Source organism: Acomys minous, assembly GCF_964271855.1.
Source record: "Acomys minous genome assembly, chromosome: 19".
NCBI lineage: Eukaryota > Metazoa > Chordata > Mammalia > Rodentia > Muridae > Acomys > Acomys minous.
In genome coordinates, this window is record NC_140499.1 from 15111334 (window position 1) to 15136041 (window position 24708).

The 24708-nt window shown below is 43.9% G+C and overlaps 1 long non-coding RNA gene across 2 annotated transcripts; it reads left to right on the forward strand.

Annotated features, from left to right (window-relative positions):
• The first annotated feature begins 439 nt into the window (after positions 1-439).
• On the forward strand, positions 440-4092 carry LOC311590136. Of its 2 annotated transcripts, none has more exons than XR_014776779.1 (3): positions 440-492; positions 3403-3608; positions 3994-4092. It is a non-coding gene; the product is annotated as an uncharacterized lncRNA (long non-coding RNA). The 2 variants fall into 2 exon arrangements; XR_014776780.1 differs by having other exon boundaries at positions 3991-4082.
• The last annotated feature ends 20616 nt before the right edge of the window (positions 4093-24708 follow it).

The window sequence follows — 24708 nt, forward strand, 5'->3', positions numbered from 1 at the left end:
TCTGCGCTCAAGGTGCCGGTATCGTACCAGGAGAGAAATATCATGAGCAAGGAGCCGAGGCCATGGCCACAGGCCTGAGGCCCCGGGTTCCATCCCCAAACACGACAGAAAGTGAAACTTAAAATAAGTACACAGTAAAGCAAAGAATGGTGAATATGAGCGCGGGGGGGGGGGGGCAGGGAGGGGAACAAGAGTCAGAGTGACCAACAAGAAGACTGTTATTTAATTAAAACATAGTAGGCTAGAGGGGCCTCTATAATAGATAACAGCTAAGCAAAGGCCCGAGGCCAGGCAAATCCTCACAAGCAGGCATCCATGGCAGTGGCAAAGTTCATCCCCTGCTGAGGGAAGCGGGCAGAGGGCAGATGGGAGTTGGGAACTGCTAAGGGGTTCTGAGCGCTGAAGTTCCGTGATCTGACAATTGTTCTCAAAAGGGTCTCCTGGCTGTTGTGGGAGAAAAGACTCCTGCGAAAGGCTACGGGTGTCCGCCAGGTGAGAGATCTCAGGGGCTTACATCAGTTGTTTGGGGGCAAAGGTTCCCAGGCTTGTTGCGGGTTTTTTTTTCCTCACTCTCATATAAATCAGATTATAATAATTTTGTCTCGGCCTTCTGTGGATGTTGTATTCCATTGTCTTCAGGCTTTCATGTTTCAAAGGGAAAGCCCGGGGCCATTCTTTATGTAACTTGCTCTTCTGTTTGCAAACTTGAAGGACTTCCTGCTTATCCTTGAACTGAGGTTTCCACTGAAAGCCGACAAGGGCAGAATTAAGTCAGGTCAGAGAGGAAGGCAGTGGAGTTTTCAAATCTAGGTCAGAAAAACACAAAATCGGGGACAAGAAAACGATTGCAAGCCTTGGGCCTGAGCTCACAGTCCAAAACGGATTGAGGGCAGAGAGTTGGCTTTCAAAGCCAGCTCCTGGGGCTGCTTTCCCTGGCCACGGAGTGAGTAACTGCTTCCCCCTCACTGCAGAGTGGCTTCTCTCCCTAGCAGGCCAGCTCAAACCTCAGACTAGCTAACAGCATCTGCCTGTGCGCTCCCACCGTCACTCTCCTCTGACCACAAAGTGTTATACTGGGTGATATCTTCATTTCCCCCACCCATGTTGACAACATTTTAAATTCTGTATGTGTGTGTGTGTGTGTGTGTGTGTGTGTGTGTGTGTGTGTACACATTTATATATATATGTGCTTCCATCTCTATTCACAATCATCTGTTCTAGATAGTTAGTCCACAGATAGATCTAAGTATCTATTCACATATATCTGTGGCCCTGAAGGAACTTGGATATATTTATTCAAATGTATAAGTAGAAATTCTGCTTTTTTTAGATGCATTTCTTGATTTTTTTAAATTTCGTTTTTGGCTAAAAGCTGAGTTCACTTGTATCTATAAAAAGTTGGTCTCATTTGGGATGTAGGAAGAGAAGAGCTTGAAGAAAGTATTTATTCCTTATACAGTTGTGTGTGTGTGTGTGCGCGCGCGCGCGCGCGCGTGCATGCCCACGTGTGCGTGCGTGTGTGCAGTGGCAAGAGGGTGAGCAGGAAAGCCTGGCTGAACACATGGTAAATGGCACAGATTAAGTAAGTGGCACCCCCACAGAGGGTGAGCTAGAGAACAGACTTCGGAGAGATGTCCAGAAAAGACCAGGGGCCTGGGAGCGTAGCTCAGTCGGTCGGGAGCTTGCCCGCGTGCACAAAGCCCAGGAACCAATCCCCAGTGCCACATAAGTCAGGCGTGGGAGTATCTGCCTGTAACCCCAGGACACTGCAGGTGGAGCTGGGAGGAGCAGAAACTCAAGGTCATGCTCAGCAAGTTCAAGAACAACCTTAGCTGTTAGAAGACCCTGTCTCGAGAAAAGGCTGCAGTAGGGACATACCAGCCAGGACACTGGGGAAACCACATTTTTATCCTGTTTTCTCTGCTTTGTCTCCTGAGCTCCTAGAAAGTTCTCTTCATCCCCAATGTAGCTACTCACACCACTGCCTTCTGTTTGTTTGGTTGGTTGTTTGGTTGTTTGGTTGGTTTTGTCCATTCTGTGAGCATCTTCACCTTAATCTCCTCATCTTCAAACAGAGAGATACTTTGGCACACAGTGTACAACCTAGACGTGGGTGCATATGCAACTGTGGCCAAAGCCAGGTGATCAAGCCACATTGGGAAGCACATGAGGACCTAGAGAATTGAAGGAGACGACCAGGCAGTGGACAGAGCCCAGAGATGAACAAAATCCAGAGAGCTACTTAGAAACCAAAAGGGGAATGGAACTAGCCTGCTTCCCAAGTCAAACGGAAACCAGGAGGAGTCAAAAGACTTGCAGGGCAGGGAGAAGTACACATAGGACTGGGACCTACCCGTGAACTGGTCTCCTAGGAGATTTTTCCTAAAAAAGAGGCCAAGCAGAGTAGAGGACTGGAAGGAACAGGGCCCTTATGTCTCCATAGTACGCCTGATGATGAGTGGGCTGCAAGGGGAAAAAATCTCAAAGAACACCCCCTGTTTGACATTAAAATGACCTTCTGCAGTGGCTGCAATTGTTGTTAAGGACGCAAGCGCGATAAAGCATTCCTATGGGAATGCCTGATGGAGAAAGGGTATTCAGGGGACACTTCTGGTGTGGCATTGTCACCTTGTGTGAGGCTCCCTCCCCCCTCACTTGGTTCTTCATGAGGTTGGACTTGGGATAAAAGAGCAGAGTGGGTCAGAAGGTCCTGTTCCGAGTAATTAGAGAGTTTTTCTTTTATCTAAATGTGCCGTGTTACAGTATATCAGTGTCAGCCAGGTTAATTGGAGTTTTAATACATAATTGATGTTAATTTATGGTCCTTTTTGTTCCAGGATGCTACTGCAGACCTTAAAGTCAGGATACAGTTTTCTTGTTATTAATTATATACAGAAAGCCAATATCCCCCTTTGCGAGGACACCCATGTCTTCTGTAGCTTATTTGAGTCCCAGCATGTCAACCATGGGCCACTGTCACTTTGAAAGCCCTCCCTACACTCCGCTACCTCACAATGGAGCCATGCTTTGAGGCCCATACATACTCCATATTAAAATGTTTAGCACAGGAAGTTTTTGAGGTGAACTGTGTTCCCACCAATTTGGTGTGTCCCACTGTACCTGTAACAATGTGGAGGTCAGTTTACCATCTTAGAACCGAACACATTTCTAGAACACAAAAGCCACAATGCTGCGGCGGCGGCTGAGGCTGCTGTGGAAACAGGGGCCCGAGGGAGGCTTTAAGGCTTAGGTTTCCCTGTAGATTTCTATTGCACTTGTAACTCTTTTATTATTATTATTATTATTATTATTATTATTATTATTATTATTATTATTATTATTTTGCAAATAAAGGGCAAAAAATGGTGTGTCCTAAACCCATCTATGGAATCTGTGTTCTAGTTTTCTCCCATTGTTAAGGTGATGGCGAGTGCAAAAGTACAGTACGTTGTCCAGAGTGGTCCAGCACATCTTACAGTGGAAACAAATGGAGACCCTACCTCAAGAAGCAGAAAGTCACCTGAACAACTGCTGTTCATTGAGGCTCGCTGGTGGAGACTTTACCCAATGGCTTTCACTTTGAAGCAGTGGCTAATCAATGACTTTGTGTAAGTCTAATACTGGCTTTTCCTAATAAGTTCCTATCTTGTTCAACTTTCACCACAATGTGATCAGATATGACATCGTGTCCTAAACTGTAGGGTTGTCGCAATGGAACAGGGCACAATTTAATGTGTCAAGTTTCTCTGGAGCCTTCCTTGGGATCCGATATCAGCCAAAAGGAGGTCATTTTAATTATCAAATGATTAATTAATTAGATAGTGAACTGTCAGAGGTGGATGACTGAGTTCACAACAGTGCTGCTGGGCACACCCTTGCTTCTACTGCACAGGGGAAAGCATGGCTTTCAAATGCACCGATAACTGAGGTTTAAGGACTGTATTACCCTTCATTCCTCTAATATCCACAAATGGACGCTATATATACCAGCAGGTGCTGCATGAAACATCTCAGAGGTAGAGGATCTTTGCTGCCCTCAAAGGACTGATGCTCAAGTGGAAAAGACCAAGCCCTCCTAGAAGCAATCTGGACATTTAGAAAACAGTTAGTAAATATCTTTTCAAGCTAACAACTAACAAACAATGTGAAGGCAGTAAATTAAAGATATGAACTATCTCTAGTGCCGTTTGCATTTTAGGGAAAGTTGCCACATTCTAGGTACAAGAGTGGCCAGGACGGAGCACACTTTCTTTTTAGAAATGTAATGAAATCCAGTATCAAAGACCATAGTGAGCTGTGAACCAAAGCAGTAGAATCCTATGTGAAACTTTCATACTCTAGTGTGTGTGTCTACGTTTGTGTGTATGTGTACATGTTTTATGTGTATATTATGTTTGTGTGTGAATGTGTATATGTATATGTGTTTATGTGTGTATATGTATATGTATGAATGTAAGTGTGCTTGTGTGTAGGTATGTATTAATATGCATGTACATGTGTATGTTTCCATGTATATGTGTGTATACATATGTGTATGCATGTTTGTATGTGTAAATGCATTATGTGTGTATATGTATTTGTGTTATATGTGTATGTACGTGTATGTACATGTATGTATGTGTGTGTGTGTGGAGATAGTGTGTATTTATGTGTATTGTGTATGTATTTGTGTATATATTGTGTATATGTTTAAGTACATGTGTATGTATGTGTGTGTGCAGATGTCTGTGGACACCAGAGGTCATATTTGAGTGTCACTTCTCAGGACTGCCATCCACCCTGGTTTGAGAGACAGGATGCTCTCGTTGGCCTGGAGCTCCGTGAGAGCGAGGCTGGTTGGGCAGTGAAGCCAGGAGCCATCTTCCCATCGTCTCCAGGCTAGTATTACATGTGCACACCACCAACTAGCTGCTTTTCTGTGGGTCTGGGGCCCTAAATCAGGTCTTGCACAACAAGCACGTTACTGAGTCATCTCCCCAAGCCCATAAATCAGGGTTGCAAAGGGGATGTTTGCTTTTTAATTTTTCCACTAGCAGCAGAAGTACAGAGCATTGCACTACTCCATTTCCTTAGAAGAACTGAAGCCTCCTGACCCCACGTCAGAGGCTGCCACCATTGTAAGGTCCTTGTACATATTTAGAAGGGGCCTTGACAATCAACAGCTATTAGTGTGCTGTGCAGAAACACTGTCAAATGCATTTACATATCTACTTAGAGAATCTGTTCTAAAAAGCAAAGTAAGAATGCAGCTAATGTTCAACAATCCAAGGTTTAAACTACTGTACGTGAATAAAACAACTTTCATTTGATTTCCCCTCCTCTGACATTTGTAATTAGCCCCATCCACCTTTCTGGGGCTCCATCTCTTCCACTGCAAAATGAGGGTATACTTCACACAGACTGGCAGCATCTCAAAATCGTTTGTGCTATTTATCAACCATTGCACGCTAAGCCAAAGGTTGCCAGAATACTCATAGTGGATTTTCAGATTTAAAAAAAATGCTATAATGCACTTAATTGTTTGGCCAAAATATAAAGGCTCAGGCTTCCGTTTCCTTCTGAGTGGCCCTGTTAAAACGTACTGCCCTTTAGGAAGCTTTTCAAGACAGGGTGGCTGTTCATCCTCCCATCTCCCTTGCCCCCACTGCAGAGTTGCCAACACCTTCTGCATGTCTGCGTGCAAAGCACCCTGGGAGTCTACACTCTCTCCATGTATAGCGACACCTCCCTGTCCTGGTCCTCAGCATTAGTCCCCTCATCTGCCTCACATCACCACAAGAGGTCTGTGCTCCGCACGCATCTCTCCAAGTTCCTCACCCTGAGTGCATAATCTTTTATTTTGCTACTTCCCTGAGAAACTAGAAGAAAATTAAAGAGACGTTCCGCAAAGATCTTTTCCCGTACAGCCACTTGCTGTGTGCTCATGCCCCCTTTCTGCTCTTCCTCCTGAGGCGCTGGATGAATGACTTGCATTCTCATCTAAACCCAGTGCTGGGCTCTATACCCCATTATTTCTTGCCTACTGAATACTCCAGTGTCGCCTCCTTGGTATCTCCGGTTTTCCTTCTCCCTGGACTGTTCCCACCCGCCAACAGCTTATACCACACTGGACAAGGACAGTTCTCCCTGAATCTCACCCGTCTGTGTTGTGTAACAGTTTCCTCAGAGACTGAAACATTCCATCCTACAGGGAAGCTCCTTAAACAGGGAGGTAAACAATGAGGACAACAACAACAACAACAACAACAACAACAACAACAAAAACAGCTTCAGGAAGTTCCTGAAACTGAGCAGATTCGCTAGGCCCTCAAGCTTCCAGAGTAAACAAGGCAAGCTGCAAAGACGTCTCTCAGAGAGCCAAGCTACAGAAAAGACCCTAAGGCCTGATTAGCTGCCTAGAAGAAGCAGAAATCAGCCAGCTTCCTGCAAGAGGTTTCTCTTGATGAGTCCACTCTCCAACCCTCCGAGCTGCCTGCACGCTGTGCAGTGTGCTCCATGTTCCCAGCTTTTGTGAGCTGTTAGGGATGCTGAGGTCAGCTTTGCTGATGCAGCTGCTGAGTCATTTCTGCTCCTGTAAGCAACCCCAATAAAGCTCATGGCTCATTCAGGAAGTTAGACTTGGCTGGTAGGTGCCGTCTTTGGTCTGTCATGGGCTCGCTGTCTGGGGTGAGCGGATGGGGATGTGGGTGTCATACAACAACCCCCAGGCTGACCTCCTCTCTTAACTTCAGATTCACACGTGCAAAGCTCCTCCAGACAACTCCACATACATATCTGAGGCATCTTGGGTAGCAATGTCCACCCTGAGCATCCAGTCTTCCTCTAAGCCTGGTCTCATGCTATATCCCTCACCTCAGTGATTAGGAAAACCATCCCTCCAAACTGCTCAGGTCAGGACCTTGAGTCCTCTGCTTTTCTTATGATGAGTCCCTATTTTCCCTGCACTTGGCTTGAGATCATTTTCTATCAACTGTGCTTAATACACTACTCTAAATTACCAAACCCCCCCCACCTTCTAAATTATAGCATACACAAAAATAATGATGGTTTGGGTCAACAACAGGCCATACATACAGTGTATGGTCATGTCACCCAGTGGTGCAGTTGACTTCATTTGTGCAGGTATATCCTGTGATGTTGACTCACACAGCAGGTACCCCGGAACACGTACCCATTATTAAATGGTATATGCATGTATTATAGTAGCCTTCCCATCAGCCCATATACCACACCTACCCTGTTCTTCCTTCGATCTCTTTTCAGCACAGCATCCAGAGAAATCCTTTTACCCACAAATGGCATGGTGTCTCTCCTCAGCTCACACGCCCTCTCCAGGACAGGGACTACCATGGTGTTTACAGCGGCGTAAATATCCCTACCTCACCTCACACTCCCTATTTATCATCCCATTCCAGCCTTACCAGTCTCGTGACTGCTTCCTGAACAGGCCAGGACACTTGCACTGGCAGAAAGCTCACCCCTAGGGATGCTCAGGCCTCCTTTACACCTTCTCAGGCCCTTTCATAATCCACTTCCTTGCCTCAGTGGCGACTTGAATACCTCCCCAGCCAAAGCACCTTGTATTCCTGCCCTGCCTTATTTTACTTTATAATGATAAACATCTCACATACCTTCTGTTAGCTTCATAAAACAAGGAGATTTTGTGTCTGTGTTGATCATGACTATCTTTTCATGCTTAGAATAGCGCCCAGCATATTAGTCAGCTTCCTCGAACTATGACAAAACATCTGATGTAATTAACATACTATGAGGAAAGGTTTATTTTTATCCATAGCTTTGGAGACTATGTCAGTCCACAGTGGTGGGGAGCACTGCTTTGAACTTCTCATGAGGCAATTCTGCACTCAGGAAGCGAGGAACAGATAGGAGGGTCCAAGGTGTCACAGTGATCCTCTCCTGTGACACACCCCAAATAGCCTACAGATCTCTTTGGGGGCCCTACTCTATCTATATAGGTCTACAGCATCTCTTACTAGACCCACCCACTAGATCACCATGTGGATATTTGAGGACATTCAACATTTTAAGCAGAGCAGCACTCGGGAATTGGCAGGTGAGCAAGTGAAAGTTTGGTCCTAAAGCTCAAGTTGTGGCCTGGGGATGAGCAGAGGAATGGGAGCCCTCACCGTCTGTGCATTGGAATATAAATCCTCACATCTTTCTGGTGGCTAGCTAGCCTGTGAGGAACCAATGCTGCACAGACAGATGTCGGACCAGAAACTCCAATTCTGTAATTGAGTCTTGGGAAGTTATTACAGATATTTTTGTAGAAAGATGCTTATTACAGCCCTCTCTGAAATGCAGGGAAAAATTGGACATAATCCTAAAGGTCAAACAAAAGGAATGTGGCAGGATAGGCTGTGGTATGGTCCATCCATCCAGTAGAATATAGTTAGCTTGGCAGAATAATATTATAGAGGATTGTAATGGCTAATATTAAATGCTATGCCTAAATAAAATTTCATGAGATAATTTGTAGAGGAAATTGTTCAGAATAGGTTATCTCTGCTTATTTCCGGTTGGTGGGATTACATAATATTTTATTTGCTTTGTGCTTATATGTGTAAGAAAATAAGATCATGAAAGGTGTAGCTGTTGTAGCAAGAAAATGCTAGGAGTTGATATTTCCTCTGAACCAGAACAACAAATGCACTAAGACTGCCACAACTTCAGGGTTGGGGACTGATCGTAAAGAGCAAAGGCTGGACCCATACTCACCATCGGGTCGGCTGGCGAGAGGAAAGAGGATCTTCCCCTTCCTGTGTCACAGCAGACACAATGTCAATGCCAGAAGCAGAGACCAACCCCTGTGGGCTGCTGCCAACCTCCCATCCCTCCCCGCCATCCTGCCTCCCCTTCTCAAGCAATGCTTTCCTCTCTCATCACAGTCCCCACCCACAATAAGCTGAAAACACATCACAGATGATTGCAAACATCTCCCTCAAATGTCCCTGGGGTGATGGTTTGAAGGCTCAGCGTGCTGCAGAGTCACAGCCATATAGACAGACTACACAAAAGCAAAGGTCAAAGCTCTGTCAACTAGAGACAGTCTATTTTTCTGCATTAATGTCACAGGCATAACCAAATCGAAACTCAACAGAAAAAAAAAAATGGATAGTCAGTCAGAGGGCAGGTGGTAGCCGTTCCTGCTGAAGAGGAGAAACTCACAAGAGGAAGTGGCTTGTCTGCCTCCAGACTTTCAGTTACTGTATTAATAGACAACAAGGCACTGACTGATAACAGCTTCTAAGAGAAAAGATTGAGTGTAGCAAGTTTACCTTGAGAAAGTCTAGCCTTTTAGTTATGCAGTGTTCCATGCTAAGGAGCTGAAATCACCCACAGAAGTTGAGTCAGAACAGCAGTGTGTGTAGTTAGTGCTTCAAAACCCTGATCCGATTTCAATGAGGTCTTGCTTGGGATGATGACCACAGCTATAATCCCAGCACTACGGAGGCTGAGGCAGGAGGACTGTGTGTTTGAAAGTAGCCTGGGCCACATAGGGAGACCACCTCACAAGAGGGAAGTGGGGGCCAAAGGACAGAAGCACATGTGTGGGCAAACGGAGCCATCTGCAAGCCAAAGACGGAAGCCACAAAAGAAACCAAACCTAACCATCCCTTGACCTTGGACTTCCAACCCCCAGACCCGAGAAAAACAACTTGTGTTTCCCAGTCTCTGGTATTTTGCCATGGCAACTCTGGGAATCTAGCCCAGTGCCCACTCTCAGGAAGTGGTAGAGAATCCTTGATTTGCAGAGATTTGATTTAGGATGTTTTGACCCTTCAGTGGTGCGAAAGTGCACCCACATAATCAGGCTGTTTTCCACGCTCACGTCAGTAGTCAACAAATCACAGAAGATACTCAGCACCTTATTACATGCAGCTTTGTGTTCAGTGTTTCCAACCAGCATCCCATGTAGGGGTCCTGAGCACGCGGATAGGGATAGTACATGCATTCTTAATTTCCTAATTAATTTACTTATTCATATTACATCCTGGTTGCACCCTTCATCCTTCCTCTCGTCCAAGTCCTACCCTCCCTTCCTCTCCCCCCAGCCCACCTCTCCTATTCCTCAGACCAGAGGAGCCTGCCTTCCCATCCACCCCAGCTCATCAACTTGCATCCTCTTCCCTGTGGCCTGGCAAGGCAGTCCCACTAGAGGAAGGCAACAGAGTCCATGTCAGAGACACACACCACCCCCGCCCATACATACACTGCACGCTCCCCTTACTAGTGGACCCACATGAAGCCTGAGCTGCCCATTGGCTACATCTGCGTAGGGGCGTAGGTCCAGTCCACGCTCGGTCCTTGGTTGGTGCCTTCAGTCTCGGGAAGCCTCTCTTAGCCCTTTTGGCTCTGTTGGTCTTCACCTTGATTCACAGTGTTTTCGATTTACAGTGGCTTTATTCTCACAGTAAGTCAAGGTGACATTTGAAACTGCATCTTGTTTCCATCTCAAGCCCCCCGCCCCCAACACTGTCGTTTTAATCAGACCAGGAAAGACACTGAGGCTTTATGTTTTCGTGGGAAGGCAGTAGTCATAGAAAACCGTTAGAAGTAAAAATCCTTCCTCACCTCTTGCCGAATTGTAACAAGGCAGGCATGAAGCTGTCCAGCGAGATGGGGGGGGGGGGGGGGGGAGGCGGCAGACAGTTTCTTCACCTGCCAACCCAGACCCAGAACTTGTCATAGCTCTCGCCTTTCCACCCCATGTCCCAGGAGAACTCCAAGTCCAAGGAAAACCCTGACAAGCCGGAGAAAGCAAAATGCACTTTTCAAACTGTATTTTTAAACACATTTACAGATTAGAGTACTGGCTCTAATTAATTAATGTGGTAACGATTGTCATTAAAAAACAGCCTTACTCATACACTTGCGTTTTGAAAAGGAGAGGAAGGTTTGCCACGTGTACCAAACAGAAGGTTAAATACTTAGATAAACCAAGTTACATACCCATAAGATACAACGGTCGCAATGCTAATGAGTAACACGGATGAGCAATTCACAAAACAGAAACTCAAATGCCTTTGTTGACGTTATTGCATCACGATTTCTTGAGCTCCTGTTAAGTGCTCCGACGCATGCGCCATGGTAGAGCATCAATCCATCAAACCCGAGTTACAGAGACTCCTCAGGCAGCAGGCCGGCAGGCACGCGCCTACACGAGCACAGTCCATATGCTACTGTGGAAACCAGAAGCAACCCTCCTGCTCCACAGTTGGCACGATGCTAAATAAATGGATGCAGACCCTGAATTTTTTTTCTAAAAATATTCAATGTCATTAGAAAATTCTCACGGCGAAGTATAACTGAAGAAAGCGTAGTGTAAATGCGGAGGCAGCAGTACCGTGACACCGTTGCGTGGGTGGGCACAAACGCTCAGCTTTCTAGCGTACAAGCAGTAGTCTAGAAACATAACAGCCAAATAACCCATTGAAATATGCACATTTTGGGGGGAGGTTGTTTTTTGAGACAGGGTCTCGCCTTTTGCTCTGGTTGTCCAGAACTCAGTACGCAGACAAGGCTGGCTTTGAACTCACAAGCCGTTCTCCTACCTCTGCCTCCCAGAGGACAGGGTAACGGTGTGGCACACCATGCTTAAATATGCTCTCATTTTTTAAGTTGACAACGTGATGTGATATCTTACGGTATTGAAATTGTACACATAAGGCCTTTGTGACCCAGCATGGCTGTCCGTGCGTGCAATCTCAGCAGTGCGGAGTCTGCGACAGAATGGCTACAAATTGAGGTTCGCCTGGATGATTAGCCCTTCACTCGGCTCTGTGGTCGCCTTGCTGTCTGCTAGCTAGCTCCGTGTCCTCTGTGCAGTACCTTCTCTGCTCTCGGGTCTTTTGGCCAAGTTGTCCCACTGGGGTCTTCCAAGATTGTCTGTCCCTAACCAGAGATGGGAGTATCAAAGGCCACTGACATATTTGAAACCATCACGCGGCACAGAGTCCCAGCTTACTCCGCCGCCACCACTGCCACCACCGCCGCTGCTCCTGCTGCTGACTTGGACATGCTGTGGGAACCACGGACACATTCTGGGATTTCCGTGCTAAAACATGGATGAGGATACTGAGATGTACCGAGGCACGTTTACCTGTAACTCTGTTTGCACAAGATATAATTTGAATTCTATACTACCCAGTCAGGTGAGGACGTGAGATTTTGAGGTGGGCTGACTATAATCTTCCGATAAAGCATATTTTAACTTCAAATGCAAATTATTGTCTCCAAAACTAATCTGTCTTTTGTATAAAGGAGACACAAGCATCCTAGGTGAAGTTTGTTTTCAAATGTAACACATTTCTATTGCATTTGTAAACGTGCAGTAATTTAGAAGAGGCTGCTAGCGTCGTAGGCACTGATGCTAAAATGGTTTTGCCTGGTTCACACAGTGCCCTGCTAATGTGCTTTTAATTGCACGTCAAAATCCCTGCTAGGAGTGGAGATGCATAGCTCTCTCTGCCTAAGCTGTTGCTGAAGCAGAACCGCGTGGGATTTTCGGTGATGAGCTTGGAGCGGCCCCCTGTGGAAGCATCGGGGTACTGCAGTCCCAGACTGCCTTGGCTGGGCTGTTCTCAGGAACCTAGTGGTTCCTTTTCCACTCATACAATCAGAAACATGTTATGCTTCCTATTAGACCCGTGCGTCTAATCTCCTTACCTTCTATGAAACTTTAAATATTTGTTGAAAACAATAAATGATGCATTTTGCCATTCTGCCCTCCTCAAAACTTCCCAGGCGATAAATAGAACATTTTCACCGCACCTCGGGAGGCAGAAGCAGGCGGATCCCTGTCAGTTCGAGGCCAGCCTGGTCCTCATAACCAGGTCTGGGATAACCAGAACTACAGAGAGCCCATGTCGAAAACGACAACAACAAGAACAACATCAAAACTTTTGCAAAAACCCTCAACTGAGTTGGTCTCCGCTGTGATATTTGGGGGTAAATTCAGGTGGGAGCGCAGGAGCTGTTACCCTCTGAGGCATGTTCCAGCAGCTGACAGGCACTGGGCCACCGATACTGAGATTGACCTTTGGCTATGAAGAAAAGCGAGGCACAATACGGAAAATGAAGGGCAGAGGAGCGCAGGGCCCAGTGGCTAAGGACACTGCTGCTGTTCCCAGCATCTACGTCATTGGATCACACCTCCCTGCCTCTAGTTCCAGGGGAACGAGACACGCCCATCTGGCCACTGCAGGCATCTGTGTGCCATATGGTGAGCACAATCAATCAGTCGATTGATTAAAATAAAGAAGAAAGTGAGGTGCACAGGTAAATTGATTGCTGTCTTCTAGAGCAACCAATTTATTGCTCGCTATATTACTTATCTGTTTGGATTCATTTTCTCTGAATTTTAAAAGGTCTTACCAGTTGTGGTAGCTAATCTTGACTGTCAATTTGATGAACCTGGTGGAGGCGGGGGTTGTTCCTTAATTACAGATTAGCCTGTGGGCCTGTCTGGGGGAGGGGCATTTTCTTGCTTGCTGATAAACACAGGCGGACTCAGCCCGTGGTGAGTGATGTCACTCCTAAGCAGGTGGGCTGGAGCTGTGGAGGAAAGGTTTGGCTAAACGTACCTCAGAGCAAGCCAAAAGGCCACTTTCCTGTGATGGTTTGTTTCAAGCTTCTGTCTTGAGGCCCTGCCTTGACGTCCCTCCGCAATGGGCTAGAAACTTTTCAATAAAATAAACCCCTTTCTCTTCAAGTTGTTTTCTGTCACAGTGTTTATCACAGTCGCGGAATACCAGTCTTTGTTTTAATCTCAAAATGTGGGCTGGGCTGTGTAGCTCAGTTGGGATTGCTTGCCTCTCCTGCAAGAAGATCTGGGCTCTGTCCCCCAGTACGACATGAACTAGGTATGGTGGTGCGCACTGAAGGGTAGAGACAGAAAAATAAAGTGTTCAAGGTCATCCTCATGAGTTTGAGGCCAGTTTAAGCTACATGACACTCTGTCCAAAAAAAAAAAAAAAAGTCAAAAGAGATACAGGGCAATTAAAATCTTTCCCTATACAATTATTGCTGTTGCCTGTTTTTGCTTTAGCAATCCTAGTCCGTCCCTTTTTTCTTAAAGATTTATTTATTTTATTTATTGCATATGAGTGCTTCATCTGCCGAAGAGGGTATCAGATCACATTATAGATGGTTGTGAGCCACCATGTGGTTGCTGGGAATTGAACTCAGGACTTCTGGAAGAGCAGGCAGCGCTCTTAACCACTGAGCTATCTCTCCAGCCCCCACCTACTTACCTTGTCCTCTGGTTTGATTGGATCCGCACACTCCCACTGGTGCTCTTTGATGATGTCGCTATCCACAGAAGCCCATAAAACATCAGCTGAAGCTGTTCTGAAGAAACCAGGACAGTCCTAAAGTTCACTGTCCAGGTCACTGTGCCATCCCAACATGCAGAGGTCAGCATGGCAGCCTGCTGACACCCAGACTCTGCAGGCATCAAACTAATGGGGGACTCAGGCATCTACCTGAGGCATGGCCTACCAACAGACCCTCAAAAACTGAGAACAGAGCTGGCATTAGGAACACCCGGTGTCTTGAACAGGTGTGTTCCAACTTCACACCCTGGCGTGTGCCTGGAGAAGCATACACCACATGAATCGTATGTTACACTAATGAAGGAACTGTCTCAGCAAAGAGACTGTGCAGTGAATCTCCTACATGTTAAACACCATTTCAAATGTAAATAATGCCTCGAGTTGTACATCTAGACTTACGACTCTTAAAATGGGGGGGGGGGAACCCACCTAGAACTTTGTTTTCTATCACAGGTGACAAACCTTTATTGGAATCACATGTTCGCATTACACTCAAATAGGAGGGCTTATCGTTAGACTGTCTTTGGCCTTGAGTGACTAAACCCAAACATGCCTTGGAGATGGAAACACGTAGACTAAGAGTGAAAACAGCTCAGACTTCACGTTGTGGGTGACTTAGAGATTCCAGTAGTGTCCCCAAGTGTCAGCTTCTCCCAGGTCTTCTGCCTGTCTCCCCGGTGTTTCACTTCATCTGCCAAGGTGGATACCCACAGCCACTCTTGCACAGTGCTGGGGAATTATGTGTGAAGACTGCTCAGTCATTTCACAGGTTTTTTTTTCTAAAATTAAAATAATCTATGGACTAAACAGTGCTTAAGAACCAAAACTTTGTTCGGACCTGTTAAGGTCCATGGGGAGGATTCCTTTTTTTGCTGTGGTTTGGGTAGATGTCTCACCTGTCAGCTGAAGGAGCTGTGGAGGAACATACATTCCTCGGGCCACACAGTTCATCAAATTCAGTGTTGGGAGACTTGTCCAGCATGTGCCCTCCTTGTCTCTTGCATTTGGGGGAAGAAATAAGACCTAGAGAGTGGAAGAGATTTGGTTGGTTGGTTGGTTGTTTGGCTGGTTGGTTGGTTGGTTGAGACAGAGTTTCTCTCTATAGTCCTGGCTGTCCTGGACTCACTTTGTAGACCAGGCTGGCCTCGAACTCACAGATATCTGCCTGCCTCTGCCTCCCCAGGTACTGCGATTACAGGCCTGCGCCACTGTGCCTGGCTAAGTGGAAGCAATTTTTAAAACACTTCAACTGTGAATGGGGATCAAGGCTCTGTAGACCAAAGTTTGTTTGGTTGCCAAGAAAAAGCAGCTGCACATCCAAGCCTCCCCAGAATATGCCTACTCCAACACAGCCACATCCCCAGGTGCAGTCTCAGAGAGCAAGCTCACGGAGCTGTGACCCTCAGTGTCCACTCAGCTCAACCTGGTCCTTTCCGAATCCAGTGACTCTGATGGCAAAAGACACTGTATATTTTGGAAGATATCACTAGGTTTCACACTCAGGACTTTGGGAAGATCATTGTTTGGGATGAGTCTGCAGTTCATGGATTCCTGCTGCTCCACACTGCAGTCTTTTTTACTTTAAGCATAGGTTTCACAGCTAGCCGCACACCTCGCCCGCCAATTTCCCGTATTGAAAGCAAGTTCAAGGCTCTAGTCACAAAAAACGTTTGTGTACTCTAGGCATCTGAGGATGTTGGGGAGCAATTTTAAGACTATCAGTATCATTACTGTATCAAAGCGTTTCTGTGCTTTTTCTGAAAACTGGAAAGAGAAGGAGTTCATTGGCTTTCACCCTGCAATGTTCTTTCTCGCTCCTCTATTTGTTTTGCAATGAACTTCAAGTCCTTTCTGTATGTAATCTTCAATCTGCCAAATTGTATGCATGGCTTGTGTTGGTGTTGAGAGGTAATTGCTCATTTGAACATTGTGAATCTAGCTATCTATGGTAAACTTACATCCCCACATGAGCTGCGTGAACAGAACAGAGGGATCAGAAAACATCTCTGAGCAACACCACCATCTGATCAGCACACAGGAAATCCCATAAACTCTCAACTGTTTGTAAACATTTTAAATCTTGTTAAAGAAGTGATTGTAAAAGTCTCTCAGCCCAGACTGCTGTTGCCACTACACCCTACACACACACACACAGAGAGAGAGAGAGAGAGAGAGAGAGAGAGAGAGAGAGAGACAGACAGACAGACAGACAGACAGACAGACAGACAGAGAGACAGAGACACATACACACACATACACAGAGACACAGACACACACACAGACACACAGATACATGCACACATATACAGACACACACACATAGAGACACACATAGACACACACACACACACACACACACACACACACACACACACACACACACACAAGCAAGTAGACTCAGCAAATCCCTCATTGTATTTCTGAGTCTATGAGGAAAGAAAGGACCTCATCAGGCTTCCTCCAAAAGCGAATGTTAAACCTGTGGGACAGTTGGGAAGCTAACACGCAGCCACGCAGCTATCTGCTGGGCGTATCCCAGGCTAGAAGCAGCCCCATGTGTGAGCAAATGTCCCGTGCTGAGCTGAGGCTCCCAAAGGATGCTCAAGCTTCTTGGGGCACCGGTTCCCGTCTCTAGCAGAGTGTCTTAGGGAAGCCATTCCTGGTGCTTTCCTAGATGATCCCCATAGATCAAACAGGCCTGAGGAGTTGAGCTGAACCCCTAGATCCTGTGAACAAAGCCAGATGCAGTGTCAGGGTGCATCTGCAGGCCCAGCATTGTCATGGCAATGTGAGGTCACCCAGAATTCGGGTGGGCCACACCAGCTGGAACACATAGCCCAGTGGAGACAGTAAGAGAGACTCTGCCTTAACAAAGTGGAAAGTGAGAACTGACTTCTGAAGTGTCTCTCGTCTCTACACATGCATTGTGGCATGTGTGCTTACACACACACACACACACACACACACACACACAGTCAAACACACACATGCACATGTGCAAACAAATAATAAATTAATAACTAACCCAAACCAACAAATACGTGTGAAAAGAAGCTCTTATAATGGTAAGTCAATGCTAACTACGAAACATTTAAACCACAAAATTTATATTTATAATTTTAAGATACAGATTAGAAAATACATATTTATCAAATGCTTAAATAATTAAAGATGTGTATTTCTGAATTTGAAAGATTGTGGAGCAACTGAAAATGATTGTTGAGGGGCCTGGAGAGATGGCTCCGTAGTGAAGAGCACTTGAGGACCTCAGTTCCGTTCCTACCATGTTGAGCATCTTACAGCAGCCGGTAGCTCCAGCCCCAAAGATCCCACGCCCTCTTCCAGTATCCACAGACACCTATTTACATGTGGCTATGTTAACACAGACAGATACCCACACAAATAAAAAAAAAAATCACTGTTAATAAACTCAAAAATATCTCACCAATTTGAATAATAAAAGCAAAAAAACTAAATGTAAAATACAACTGTTGAAAGAATGTCACACAGATTGGAGGCTAGATATGAATATATATGGAGAGAATAAATGAACCATAAGACATATCTGAAAGGAATATTGAGGATCCAGAAAAAAGAAGATTAATACTGTGAAGCCGGGCGTGGTGGTGCACGCCTTTAATCCCAGCACTCGGGAGGCAGAGGCAGGTGGATCACTGTGAGTTCGAGGCCAGCCTGGTCTACAAAGTGAGTCCAAGATGGCCAAGGCTACACAGAGAAACCCTCTCTCAAAAAAAAAAAAAAAGAAGAAGAAGATTAATACTGTGGTAGATAAGTAAAAAGAAGTAGAAGACAGAATAAGAACCTTTGATACATCCTCACTCAGTGTCCTAGGAAGAGAATAGAGACCGTGGAGAAGCTGCAGTGTTTGAAGGGAAAATGACTAAGAATTTTCTAGAATTGATAAAATACATAAATTCACAAGAGAAGTCAATATATAACAAGTGAGCTAAACAGAAAGAAATTTACAAAGATGCACAATATACTGGCATTACATACCACAAAGGAAATATCCGCATTAACCTGAAAGGAAAAGGGTGCCGGGCAGAGTTTCCGCAGTGAGGCAGAAAGCAGAGGGCCCTGCCTTGGTCATGCGGCAAAGCCCCTGTAAGGTCAGGGCTGGGGTCAAGGTCAGGGTCAGAGAGCATCGCCTAGTTTGCTGTGGACACCTCTTCAGCACCGGAATGTCTAAAAGAGGAGCTTCCTGAGGAAGGAATTTGTTACCAAAAGAAAGCCTGAACTGGAGGATGATTATGTTGGTGAGGACGTGCACATGTCTAAGATGCTGCAACATGTATGAAAACCAGGGGAAAGGGACCAGGAAGAAGAAGGGAAGAAATAAAAACCAAAGAAAGAAGGGGAAGAGGGAACCTAAGTTTCAGCTTTAAAAAAAAAAAAAAAGACACAGATGTAAAAGCCAGACCTCCAACAGCACCTGAGGGAGAAGCGGGCAGGTGCTACATACAGCCCGCACCCCCAATTCCAAGAGATCCCACACTCTTTTCTAGTACCCTCAGATGCCTATTTACATGTGGCACATGTTTAACACAGACAGACACACACACAGAAAGCTATTGTTAAGAAGCTCAAAAATATCTCACAGATTCCAATAAAGTGCTAAGATCCTTCTCTCAGGGGACAGGCTTAGCATACTTAATTACTTTAAACTTAAATGGAAAATATACACTAAGGGCTGGAGAGATGGCTCAGCAGTTAAGAGCACTGGCTGCTTTTCCAAAAGTCCTGAGTTCAATTCCCAGCAACCACATGGTGGCTCATGACCATCTATAATGAGATCTGGTGCCTCCTGCTGTGCAAGCGTTTATGTAGGCAGAACACTGTATATAATAAATAAATCTTTTTAAATTGTACAATAAAATGTCAGTATTAATTCTTGAAAGAGTGTAGTGTTTTAAAACAGGGGAAATATATTTACCAAATTACTAAATTAATTCCCAAAAGCCAAGAAGAAGAAAGAAACAAAAGCTAAACAAGGGGGAAACTTTACATCAGTAAGGTTTGAGAACAGATAAATTTTTTAAAAACCTAACAAATGCACGTGAACAAAATATCACTTTCACAAATCAAGTTTTGTTTTGTTTTGGTTTTGGTTTTTTGAGACAGAGTTTTCTCTGTGTCGCCTTGGCTGTCCTGGACTTACTTTGTAGACCAGGCCAGCCTACAAATCAAGTTTTTAAAAATCTAGATATACTGTTTCAATAAACTCATGTGCAATATGAGAAGATTGAAAATAAAAAGAATTACCAGATAATAACAGAGATAACTACATTAATATTGAAGAAAACAGAGTGTAACCCTGCAGCCATTACTGGATATAAAGATGAGCTATTTTATCTACTGGTGAAAGTTTTCAATTTGTTATATAATTATAATTTTAAACCTGGATGCATATAATAAAATTTCTTTGAAATAGTGTGGTGTTATGCATATAATAATAAAATAAATTAATTAAATTAAATAATTTTAAAAATAAATAAAATAAAATTGCCTTGAAATAGTGTGGTATTATGGACCATTCTGAAGACAACAATTTAATGCAGAATAAATGTTTACACAGCACAGATAACGAAGTAGCTATAAGTTAACCCTTAGGATGATAGTGTGATAACTGCAGCATATAATTCTTCTCAGGTTCCCAGTAATGCTCAGGAAGATGCATCTCAAGGAACTAGCATCACGAAGATAATAATCCCTGGCAGTAAAAGCCAAGACGTTATAGCAAAAACATCAAGTGACATTAACAAGAAGTCCTCTGAGTCCTCCCCAGAGCTGTTCAGAGAAAAGCACGCATGAAAGTCAGTTGAGATAATAGAGTTTCATAGCTAATAAAATATCCTCCAAAGATGAAAGAAAAATTCCAAATAATGCAAAACTTACGTCCTGAATTAAGGCCACTGTTAAGGAGTTGTTCTTTATACAGAAGGCAAAATGGTCCAATATGGAAGCTCAAAGGTGCAAGAAGAAATGAATATCGACAGAGACGGCATTGTGTGGGTGACTCTAAATGAGTATTTGCTAGATAAAACAATAAGAACTACATTGTAAGCAGACATAGTAGTAGCATCTATAATCTCAGCAGAAGGGAGGCAGAGGAAAGAAGAGTAGCACAAGTTTGAGACCAGCCTCGTCTATACAATGGATTAAAGGTAACTCTGGACTACACAGATAAACTCTCTCCAAAAAAAAAAAATTCTGTTATGGGGAAAATGGATAAATATGAATAGATTATATATAGGTAGGTAGATAGATGATAGATACATAGATGGTGGTGATGATGATAGACAGATAGGTGATAGATAAATGATCAATTGATAGGTAATAGATAAATGGGTAGACAGACAGACAGACAGATAGATGATAGACAATCAGTTGGTTGATAGAACCGTAGTAGCACAAAAGTCAGAGAACAAGAGAGAAGCAGGTAAAGTGTCCTAAAGTCTTTATTTCTAGGACTCTTGGCCCCAAAGCATAATGTCCAGGTTAGCATCATCCATATCAGTTAGAAAATTATTAGACTTTTAGCTAGAAAGTTATTAAAATAAATAAATAAATAAAAATTTTAAAAAGTTACTAAAATTATTAGTTTCCAGGCCTGATGAATCAAAAAACTAGAAGACAGGGCTGATAAATACCAAGGGAAATACTGAAAGTGAAAATTACATAGAAATGCAATAATGTACAATATGTTATCTCTATTCGGATAGAGGGAATGACTAAAGTGTGTAAAGAGTAAGCCAATGAGAGGATTGAAGAGTAACAATATTTCACCAAGATATAAAGCAATTTTGTGTATCAGTCTCCTCCACAATAAAGCCAATCAAAGAAAGACGTTCATTGGGATGCAGGCTATTCTAAAGGGAGGTGAGCCAGGATGTTCTAAGAGGAGGTGCTTGGCTTGTTAAACTAAGGAACAAAACAACTCAGTAGCTAAGGAAGTCCTTGAAACTGACTAGATTCATTAAGCCCCTCCTACCTCCAAGCATATATAAACAGTAGGACTGCTAAGAGACCTGTTGAGACAAGCTGAGATGCCTAAAAGAAATGGAAACCATCTGGAAGCCATCTGGAAGAAGGAAACCGGACAAACATCTGGAAAGAGGCTCAGACCACTGAACTACCAGGAAAGGACACCCTGATGTGTTAAGCTGCCTGCAGGTGGTGCTGTGCACTCCAGACTTCCACACTGAGGTGGGCTTTGGTGATGCACCTCTCTTGGAGTCACCCTATAAATAATTCCTCACTCACACCCCTGTAAGTAACCCCAATTAAACTCAGTGGTTTACCAACTTGGACTTCACGGGTATCTTTAGTTTAGTCTGCTGCCTTCAGTTCCTTTTCTTTAGTAGAATTTTGCTTGTGTTTCTTCAGGAAGAGTGCCAAGCCATGAACAAAAACTATGTAGCACAGACCTGACAGTTTCTTCCAAATGAGTTTCTTAGAGAGTTGAAACTTGTATGGAGGAAAGAAAAAGAGAAACAAAAATATCTAGACTTTACACCTTCCACAAAAACGTCTCAAAAATAGATCACAGATCTAGATGTAAAACACAAAATTTAAGTTGTAGGAGAAAATATAGGTGACCTTGGATTTAGCAATATCTATTTTTAGATAAGATGTTAAATACACATGGGAAACTGGGTTGGATTTAACTAAAATTTGAAAGTTCTGCCCCTCAAAAGATACTTTGCTTTAATAATGATAGCAACTGTGAAAAGAAGGCCAAGGGAGCTAACTGCACACAGTGCCAACTCTAGTTATGTTTCTTCCCATAAAAAGCATAAGTTAAAAATTCTAATACTGAACACATGAATCAGGGGATTGAACAATTAAATGAGTAGGTGAAATAGTTGAGGACATGTTCACCTGTGAGTTGGGGGGTCATGGATAAGAAAGGGGAGGAAGCTAAAAGAATGTGTGCTAACAGTTTAGAGTTAAAGACATTAGTAAGACCATACATTTAACATAAACATAGCTACTCCATATAAAATATTTGCAAATGGGTTATATACACAATCTTATATGTATACATATATTTCTTTGTTCTGTCACCCAAGAAAGCATAAATAAAACAGTACCTTGTGAACTCCTAACAGAAGGAGTCAGGACATCTCTAACTCTTTGGCCTGTGCTTGGAACTCTTTTCCTCCCACTGGGTTGCCTCATCCAGCTTTGACATGAGGGTTTGTGCCTAGTCTTATTGTAATTTGTTATGCTATATTTGGTTAATATCCTCCTTTTTTTTAAATGGAAGAGGAGCAGATCTGGATCTTGAGGATAGGGGAAGTAGGGGGGACCGAGAAAAGTGGAGGGAGGGGAAACTGAAGTTAAGATGTAATGTATGAGAGAAGAATAAAAGAAATTAAAAAACAAGACCAATATCCTTGAAGCAACGAAAACTTCTAGAACTCTCACCTTGGGTTCTAGTATTATCATTCAATTAAAAACAAAAAAGCAGGCCTTCTTGGAAAAAAATTACTGAATGGGACAGAGACAGAAAAAAAATAGGAGAAACCAGGAGTACCAGAATATAAGCAAAAGCTTGCATGTGCACAGGTGAACACACACACACACACACACACACACACACACACACACACACACACAGCAGGGTTATCTCTCAGCAAGGCCACAGACACTGACTGAGAGACCTTCCAATAGCCAAAGGTAGGACAATTTAAGCAATAAAATAATGTTGAATTGCAGCCCAAAAATACAAAATAAATATTTATAAGATAAACTAATGAATAGATTTATGTAGTTTTTATAAAGAAAGATACCCAATCCAAAAGAATTCCAATAAATCCTGAAGCTACTACATATTAGAGGAAAAAGAACAAAACCCTCCATGCCTAAAGGCTTTGTTAAAGAAATCTCTACAGAAAAGAAAGAAAGGAAGGAAGGAAGGAAGGAAGGAAGGAAGGAAGGAAGAAGCCTCTACAGAGCACAGCACAGAAGAAAATAATAATAATAAAAGAACTTGTTTAAAATAAAGAAAATTAGCAAGAACTCAGCCAACTGCACAAAGTGAGTTTTATCAGTAATAACAATGCTGATAGCATCTGGCCATGAAACTACAGACGTGACATTTGCCCTTTATGAACAACCACGTCAGAAGTAAACTATCCAGATAATTTCTACAGCGGGACCTCCAACAGTATTAGGAAACAGTGTGCTTCAAAATTGTTGAGGCATTTAAAAGTAGCAAAATACCTGAGTTCAGTTCCCAACACCCATATTGGGTGGCTTATAGTTATCTGCAACTTCGGCTCCCCATTCTAAACCACTGGCCACGCCTGCCAGGGAACGAGGTAGGCTAACTTCAGAATTTCTCCTCTTCCTCCCCAGCTCTGCAGAACACCCATGGGAGCCTTCCCTACTCTCTATCCCCATCTCCGGACGATCCCACAGATCTTCTCACATTAACTTCCCTCTCCCAATTTGTCTTGGCCTATCCCTCAGTCCCAGCAGGCACCTCTTGCTACCCCATGGGCTGCTCCTGCCAGGGAAGTGGGTAGGCTGACTGCACATATTCACCCTTCCTTCTGCTCCTCCAGTCCCAATGGCCCCAGTCTCACCCCCAGATCCCTAGCAGAACACCTGCTGCAGTCTCCTTCTCCTCTCTGACCCCATCTCCAATGGGTCACAAAGACCTTCTCCTCCAAGCTTCCTTCCCCCCCCCCTCCAATTCATCCCATTATCCCAGCCCCCAATACCAGCAGGTATACCTAGGAGCACAGCAGCTAAGCAGGTCAGGGAAACAGGTCTGTGGAAACTTCCCTGCCAGGTAGCACACATCCATCACAATCCCCTAAAATCCAGGAAGGAAGCAGAAACCAAGGAACAAAAGTCCCAACAGACACAAAGCCAGATGCCAGCACTTAGAACTACAGTCATCCCAATCTTGGATGCTTAGATGCCAGTGTAAAATCACAATCGATAACAGCTGGAACAATATGTTTCTTACCACAACAGGCTCTGCATATTCCGACCTGACTAAAACCCCAAAAAAAAAAAAGACTTTAAGACAGCCTGTATGAAGATAAGAGGTCCTTAAATAGAAAAATAAAAGAATAAATCCCTTAAAGAAATTCGGGAAAATATAAATGACAACAATTGGAGAAAATGAATAAATCCCTTTTTAAAAGTCAAGAAAATACAAACAGTGTAAGAAAATGAGTAAAACTGTTCAAGACTTGAAAATTAAAGCAGAAATGATCAAGAAAACCCAAAGGAAGGAAATTCTAGAATTGAAAAATGTGGAAATGCGAACAGGAACTACAGAGGCAAGCTTCATGAACAAAATACAAGAGAT